The sequence below is a fragment of the Microtus ochrogaster genome, unplaced genomic scaffold (assembly GCF_000317375.1).
Source record: "Microtus ochrogaster isolate Prairie Vole_2 unplaced genomic scaffold, MicOch1.0 UNK1, whole genome shotgun sequence".
NCBI classification, from domain to species: Eukaryota; Metazoa; Chordata; class Mammalia; order Rodentia; family Cricetidae; genus Microtus; species Microtus ochrogaster.
In genome coordinates this window covers 4,158,862-4,167,691 of record NW_004949099.1, presented here as the reverse complement: position 1 = coordinate 4,167,691, position 8,830 = coordinate 4,158,862, and the positions used below count along the sequence as shown (strand labels likewise).

The following is an 8,830-nucleotide window of genomic DNA, read 5'->3' as shown; positions in this document are numbered from 1 at the left end:
TGGGATAAAACCGGCCTTGCTGAACATAGCGGACAATGAGGACTACTGAGAACTCAAGAACAATGGCAATAGGTTTTTGATCCTACTGCATGTACTGGCTTTGTGGGAGCCTAGGCAGTTTGGATGTTCACCTTACTAAACCTGGATGGAGGTGGGGGTTCCTTGGACTTCCCACAGGACAGGAAACCCTGATTGCTCTTCGGGCTGAGGAGGGGGGGACTTAATTGTAGGAGGGGGAGGGAAATGGGAGGCGGTGGCGGGGAAGAGACAGAAATCTTTAATAAATAAATAAATTAAAAAAAAGAATCTACAGCCTTGATTGTTACATAGATTTTTAAATCTTTGGTAACTCAAATTCAGAAGAATTTACATCACTATAGCTCTGCTGCATGTAACACAGCGATAGGTGCATGGCTGAGGACATTTAATTAAAGTGAGAATCCCGACCTATCAGCTCTCTGATCTTTTGTCTTAGGAATAGGTAAATCAGTAAAATGCTTTGAAACTGACAACTTTTCCAGCTAGTCAATGTGAGCTCCTTATTTCTTAGAAATAAATGTGGATCCAAAATTAATTTTGAGTGTGTGTAAACTGAGGAAAAGAATATCCCAAGAAGAAAACACCCTCTTTGCCCTGCAGCACACAGACCCTGTGCCAAAGGGCTGACAGAGCTCAGCATCCCCTCTGCAGACACTGAAAACCTCCCTGAGCCCCACTGCTCCTCCTCCCACAGCCTGCCTGGGACCCGACCACCTTCTGAGTCTGCACTTGGGTGCAGAGCACTCACCCAGATGGACGTGGCAGGGGAGAATTCTGTCTGAGGAGATCTGACCCGGCTCAGGTAGAAGGGGTTTTAATGCATCTCTGCAGTTTGTAATTCTAGTGTGTGTCGAAGGTGACAAGTTCCCGCTGGGGAGCACGGAAATGTGGCATCCCGGTGGAGCACCATGCCTGCCTGTCACAGTACTTTCTCTGTGCTGGATAACAGGCATCTGGGGAGGGCTGAGTGCAAACTTTATCTGAGCTCCCTTGACACACTTCGCGGGCAATCAGAAAGATCTCATGAAATAAACATCCTTAGCTTTTTTCAGCTTACTCCTTAGAATTAATTTGTACCAATTTTATGACCATGAAATCTCTCTGTGATCCTTGTTATCCTCCTATGAGTTCCTTGTCGACCTGAGGGTCCTCCCTCTATAGTGTGACAGGCAGCTTCTCCTGGGGTCAGTCCTTCCATGAGCTCTTGTTTTTCAGGTGGTGTTGATTCTGGTTCCCAATATCCCCAAACTCCGACTTTAGGATTTTAGCTGTGAGTGAAATTTGAAAGTGAACTGTAACAACGTAGGTGGAATGTAGAGGTCAAGGCAGAGCTGGAGAGCCAAAGTGACCACAGGTAGATGGAACATAGCTGAAGCTGTGACCAGGCGGGCTCTGCTCCATAAGGAGCCCCAGTGATCAGCATTGTTTGCACTGACAGAAGGAGGAACAGGCTCGGAAGATATAAGTGATTTTGCTTCTTCTCCAATAGAGCTAAGAGATATAAAAAGCATTATGAGTCCTATAAAAAAGGAACCAGGGGACCTGTAGCTGAAGCCTGCAGTCATGCAAGCCTGGTGGTCTCTTCTGATGTCTGAGTAAGTGATGACTACACAGTTGGAGGCAGGAGGGTTGTAAGTTCAAAGCTAGCCTTGGCTACAGTGAGAGACTCAGTTACAAAAAGAAAAACAATGATTTCATGAGGAGTGATTAGTATTTCAGATATTAGAATTTGAAGAGAACGCTTTAAACTCATGTCAAAAATTAAATGGACACTATAAATGGAATATTATATCTAGAGAGAATGGGAAATCCCAGAGGGATTGAATGTTCCTCTTCTTTTTGAGGCAGAGTCTCACCATGTAGTTGCAGCTGGTCTGGAACTCACTATGTACATCAGGCTAGCCCTCGACATTCAGAGCTCTGTCTGCCTCTGCCCTTAAAATATCTGGCGCCACTAAAGGCATGGACTACCCTGCCTGGATCTGTTCGTGTTTTTACACATTTCTGTTTGGCAGTTTCCTCATGTCTCTCCCTATTCTAAGTCATTACACATCTGTAAATGTTCTATCCTATTAAGCCACATATCCTTCATCTGTTGATACCTGCAACATTCTTCAGTGCAGCATATTCCATTTTGTTAGACGATGGGCCCGGGGCCAGGCTTTTCGGCTAACCCAGTGTGGACAAACTGGGCTTAATAATCTTTCCCACGTTGCCTCCCTCTTCACCTAATTTTATTTTAGAAATATTTTATTATTTATACTACTCATTTATTTTTACACAATTTAAAAATATTTTCATAGATTCTAGTAGCTTTCCCACATGTTGGAAATTCTGTCAGCAAGTCAAATTCCCCTTACTCCCCTCTCACAGCTTGTCAGAAGCCCAAGAATTTACTGTGTTCCCATGCACGCAGCCACATGCTAGCTCTTATATATTTACTTAATAGATAAAGGTAATATTGTTTGAGAGTTGCTGCCTTTTGTTTACATTTTTCCTTTTTATTTGAGTTCTTCCACAACTTTCTACTGTGTGTTTTGATCATCTTGGCCCTTTCCTATCATCTCCCTAGAGTCTCCTCCATGCCCTTTGTGGACAGTGGACAGCTGCAGGGAGAGGGGGCATGAGCTTTCTGTAAGGGTGCAGCTCCTGGGGATGGACTGTCCTCCAGTGAAGGCCACACACCCAGGAAAGCACATATGGGAAGCATAACCAGCTTGTTGGATTAAAAACTGTCATTTTGGTGGATTCTTCCGTTTGGTTAGTAGGTAGTGTTTTCCCCCGTAAGTACCAGTGCTTACTCACAGGGCCAAGACTAACTGTGAAGGCCTATGAGAGGAGCATCTTACTCAGGCACGTGTTGACGGTGTCACACCAAGGCTTATGAGAGAAGCATCTTACTCAGGCGAGTGTTGTTGGTGTCACACCAAGGCTGAGGCTGTGACAAGTTCATTTCAAACGTTTCATATCCTAATCAGAAACAGAAAATAACTGGTTGCCAGAATCAATACAATGGTAGTTTCTGGGTTACAATGGCATTTGAAAGCTATACAAGGTACAAAAGATTAATGTTTTTTTCAGCAGATTATTTTTATTACTTTATAAATAATACCATTCAAAATTTCCACTTCCTCCCCTCCTCCCATTTCTCTCCTATTCCCCCTTCCCCTCCCCCCTCCTCCTCCAGTCCTAAGAGAGGGTAGGGTACCCTGCCCTATGGGAGGTCCAAAGCCCTTCCCTCTCCATCCAGGTTTAGGAAGGGATGCATCCAAATAGAACAGGATCCCAAAAAGCCAGTACATGCAGTAGAGACAAATCCCAGTGCCATTATCATTGGCTTCTCAGTCAGCCCCAATTGTCAGCTCCATTCAGAGGGTCCAGTTTGATCTCATGCTGGTTCACTTCCAGTCCAGCTGGATTTGGTGAGCTCCCATTAGATCAGGCATACTGTATCAGTGGGTGGACCAACCCCTCATGGTCCTGACTTCCTTGCTCATATTTTTCCCCTTTTTGTTCTTTAGCTGGACCTTGGGAGCTCAGTCCAGTGCTCTGATGTGGGTCTCTGTCTCTATCTTCATCCATCGCTGGACGAAGGTTCTATGGTGATATTCAAGATAGTCATCAGTCAGATTACGGGACAAGGGAGCCATTTTGGGTTTGGCAAGAGGCTTGGCTCTAGAGGGGTTCCCAGGTATCCATAGGGATGTCCCCAGCTAGGACCCTAAGCAGTGGAGGAGAGGGCGCCTAAACAGTACCCCATTTATTTAGAATTTTAATGTCTAATTTCTTGAGTTCTTTATATATTTTGGAGATCAGACCTTTGTCTGATGTAGGATTGGTAAAGATATTCTCCCATTCAGTAGGTTGCCTTTTTGTCTTAATGACTGTGTCCTTTCCGTTACAGAAGCTTCTCAGTTTCAGGATGTTCCATTTATTCATTGTTGCTCTTATTGTCTAGACAGAAAAGGAGAGGTGATGCAGGATTCCCTTCTGTATGCTTTGAATATGTTTTATTACTATTGGTTAATAATGAAACTGCTTTGGACCTATGACAGGGCAGATTAGAGCAAAGCGGGAATTCCAAACAGAGATAGAGGAGAAAAGAAGGCAGAGTCAATGAGATGCCGTGTAGCTGCTGAAGGAGAAAGATGTCCATCAAAAGGAACCTTACTGGTAAACCATGAACCTCAAGATAAAATACAAAATAATAGGAATGGGTTAACTTAAGACTTAAGAGTTAGCTAATAAGGAGCCTGACCTAATAGGCTGAACAGTTTTCTAATTAATACAGTTTCTGTGTTATTAGTTAGGGTCTGGGCAGCCAGGAAATGAACAAGCAGCCTCAGTCTATACTTGTCTAATTAATAAGATGTTTTTATCTTATTATATTTTATTTTGTTATGTATTGTTAATATATCTTTGAAGCCTGTTTTTTTTCTAATGAGAGAGAGAAATAGTGAGGATCCAGATGGGAGTGGAGGTTGGAAGTAACTAGGGAATATAGTGTAGAGAAACTGTAATCAGAATATATTGTATAAGAAAAAATATACTTTCAATAAAAGGGTAAAGACGAGAATAGTAGAAATAAAAAATAACTACTGTGCTGCTGCACAGTGTGGTGTGTGGAGGTAACAAGGAACCACCAGAGATTTCAAACAGCAGGAAGAAAGGCTCTAGGAAATGTTTATGTAAGAAAGTGACAAGTGTTGGGGATAACGTATTTAGCTTGATATAAATAGTCCTTATGTGATATATGGATATATTAAACACTTCATGGTACCCAAAATAAAGAGGACATGTGCAAGCAGGGAACTTCCAGAGGGAAAGGGCACCTCCTAAAGGGTGCTGCTTAACTGAAGGTCTTCCCTCCTTTTTCTGGGAAATTGAAGGTAAGGAAAGCATTAATAATAATATTCCATCCTCTGCCTGGTATGAATTCATCATAAGGTCCAAAATTCGTGATCCTAAATAAGAAGGTGAACCCAAAGAAAAACATACAGTTATCCTCCTGGATATTGGAAGTAGACAAGATTGCCGGGCAAAAATTGGGAACTTGGGGGTGGGGTAGGATGGGGGTAAGGAGAGATGGGGAGAGAAAAGTGATAAGGGGGATGGGAGGAACTTGGGGAAATGAGATGGTTGGGATGGAGGAAGGGTGGATATGGGAGCAGGGAAGTATATATCTTAATTAAGGGAGCCATTTTAGGGTTGGCAAGAGACTGGACTCTAGAGGGGTTCCCAGGTGTCCATGGAGATGTCCCCAGCTAGTTCCTTGGGCAACTGAGGAGAGGGAGCCTGAAATGGCCCAATCCTATAGCCATACTGATGAATATCTTGCATATCACCATAGAACCTTCATCTGGCGATGGATGGAGATAGAGAGAGAGACCCATTCTGAACACTAGACTTATAGTCAGTGTAAGTCAGGACACTCACCTTATTGTGCAGACAGAACACATGATTCTGCAGCATTCTCTTCCTGAACTAAAACTGTCTCCATCAGCAAAAAATCCACAATGTCTACTTTCTGGAAAATCTAGAATACCTTCCTGGGACTTGCTCCTGTTGGCTTCTCTGAATCCTGACTTTATTAGTAGATTCATACAGTGTGTGCTCCTGGGTCGCTCCAGTTACACTTTGCAGAGTAGAATCAGGGCTCATTGGTGTTGGTTTCTGTACCAGTCTCCTCCATTCTGAGACTGACTCGGTAAGAGTTCCCTCATGAATAGTCTACAATCTGTTCCTATATTCAAACAATTCTAAACCTTAGGTATCTTGTACCATTGAATGTTGAGAATATGTCACAGGCATTGTTGTGTATATGACTTTTATTGTGTGGCTATAACTGGTGTGCATGTGTGTATGTGTGTCTATGTGTTTTCTGGATCATGTGATTATATAGTAACAAGTGTTTATATAGTTTTGAAAAAAGAGATAACTGGACAGTTAAAATATTGGGACTCATATTTAATGAAGTATAAATCATACAGGAAAAACCAAGCGAGATTACATCTTAGGTCTCTCTTAAAGACATATACATATGCATATACATACATAAATACACACACATATACACACACATATTTACCCCTTGCAACAACTCAGATTGTGTGTTATTTGATTTTCTTATATAAATCTGACATTCATACAGATATAGAAAAGTGAATAAACTAAATTGTAGTAGGAGCTGCGGGCCCCTTCCCACAGCCTGGCTCCTGGCTGCCTGGCTAGCTTATGCCCCGAAATAACAACACACAAATTGTATTCATTTAAACACTGCCTGGCCCATTAGCTCTAGCTTCTTCTGGCTAATTCTTACATCTTGATTTCCCATTTCTATTTATGTGTGTAGCACCCCAAGGTGCACTCATTGGGAAGATTCTAGCCTATGTCCATCCTGGGTTGGAGCTTCATCTTGTCTGCCTGGGAGAGGGGAGCATGGCATCTGAGCTCACTTCCTCTTCCTCCCAGCATTCTGTTCTGTTTACTCCACCTACCTATGTTCTAACCTATCAGGGCCAAGCAGTTTCTTTATTAATTAGCCAATGACCTTCTTCCATCACTAAACAGAAAAGGCACAATCCCACATTTTCTTCTAACTTAGAGCATGCACATTCTGCCATGATTCATAGCTCTGGTAACAACACATTGGTTCATCTTGAAAAGAACTTACCAATAAAAGAAAGTGATATGATTACTATCCTCTCACACATGGATATCAAAAGATTAATTATATATGTTTTTCATCACCAATAATAAGCAGAGGACTGACTGTGGTGTAACTATGGACCACAAGACTATGGACATATACAGCACCAGATTTCCATAAAACATAGTTCTTGAGTAGGAGATAATACTACCCAAAGTTGATATCACCAAAAAGAAACATGCAGCAGGATGGTCTGGAGGGCCCTTTGCTCTAAAGATGCTTTTGGAGGAAGGTTTATAGTCTGAAGGTCCAGGGACTGAATCTTATGCCTGTACAAGAGAGTCACCATGTACCAAGTCAAGAGACCCATGAGTCTGATAAGGAAGACATTCCTGAAACCCAGCAGTATGGTGAACATGTGTTGTACTGAATAACATGTTGGTAGGAAAGAGCAAGATTCCGTGATATGTGTGTGTGTGTGTGTGTGTGTGTGTGTGTGTGTGTGTGTGTGTATATATATATATATATATATATATATATATATATATATATATATATATATATGATATCTGAGGTGAGATTGAGGGTAGCAATAGCTGTTATACTAATATGACTGCCATTGACTGTATAGAAGATACACAGGAAAATAATAATACACAGAAGTACATTCTGTTTGTACTTCACTAAATGAGTGTTTGAAAGCAGAGGATGATGGCCTAGAAAACACTCAGTGGGCAGTTGGCACATATGGATAGCCCCCTGGAAAACTGTGCAAGAAGATAAGAAGTTTACACGTGATGTCATCTCATCCCCTTGATGATATAAAAATGTCTTGAGTTACATACACAGCAATAAGCAGCATCATTAGGTGTATTAAGGCCACAAAGTCAATGGTCAGGTCATTGAGTTTTGGCTAAAAGACTCTAAATGCATTCTGAGGCCTCTCAGCTCTAAAGATATTTTCTGAAGCCTCTTAACATTTGGAAATGGGACAACCATCCCCTGCCCACATGCTGGATTGCTCATCCTCCTGTGTCCTTGTAAATAATCTTCAAACATAACTCCATTCTGGGAATCGAGGCAAAGACAACCCACAGATGTTGACTCAGTTCCTGATGTATTGATTTAGTCACTGGAACAAGGTCAGGATGGCCCACAGATGCTCCCCCTTATCTCACCCAATCACACAGCTATTCTGCCCTGAAACAGACCAATCACTGCTAGTAACCCTTTAAATAAGCCAATCCAATAAGTTGAAAAACAACCTTCAGGTTTACCCTTTGTGTCTATGGCTTTTCACTTTAAAAGATGGGCTGTAACAGCTATGGGATGTCCTTCATATCCCAAACCTGAAGGGCCCTTTCATGAATAAAAATCCTCTTACTTTTGCATCAATTGTGGCTGTGCGAATGGTGTCTGGAGCAACTCCTCCCTGATGTTTGGACTCCTGAGTCCAACATGGCCTGTGGCCACGAAGAAACATGAAGATGTGGATGAGGAGAAGGAAGCTGCTGGCTGAGATGCCAATGCTTATTTCAAAGAAGACATTTCTGATATTGGTTTTACAGTATGGTTCATTGTCTTTATTCATATTATGCTGGGTAGAATCATATAGTTGGTGTCTAAAGAGAAATAAAGAAACTCCTTTATTACAGCATTGCCTTCTTCATCCAGAAAAGGAACATTACCCAGAAGGTGTACACATGCATCCCAATTCACCCTCAACCTACTAAGATCTTAGCTCTCCCACATGCCATCCACAATCCATCCTTTCTTTCACACTTATCCTAACCTTTCCTGACTGTAGCTAGCTTACATGCCCCATGCTCAACCTTTATCAGGGTGTCAACTTTGTTCAACAATAAACTGAATATACTATAGAGAAAAATTTTCCTTTTTTATTACATCATGTGTCCATTTCTCTGGGCAGTGTCTCACTTGGTTTTCACTGGCATCATCCTGGCTGTCAGGTAGTGATAGCTGTATGTTTTTAGTTAATTTGAAGGGGGAAGTTTTAACAAAACGAAATGAAACTTTGCCAAGGAAAGAGTGCCCATGAACTAGACACACACAGAGTGATTTTATTAAGGTTTTATTTACCTGTCAATTTATTGCCAGATCAAATATTCTTATCATAGTTCC

At 41.8% G+C, this 8,830-nt stretch overlaps 1 pseudogene; it reads right to left on the bottom strand.

Moving 5' to 3' along the window:
- The window catches only part of LOC101994044, a 13,962-nt pseudogene extending 5,565 nt beyond the window's left edge, over positions 1 to 8,397 (bottom strand).
- Between the last annotated feature and the right edge of the window lie 433 nt (positions 8,398 to 8,830).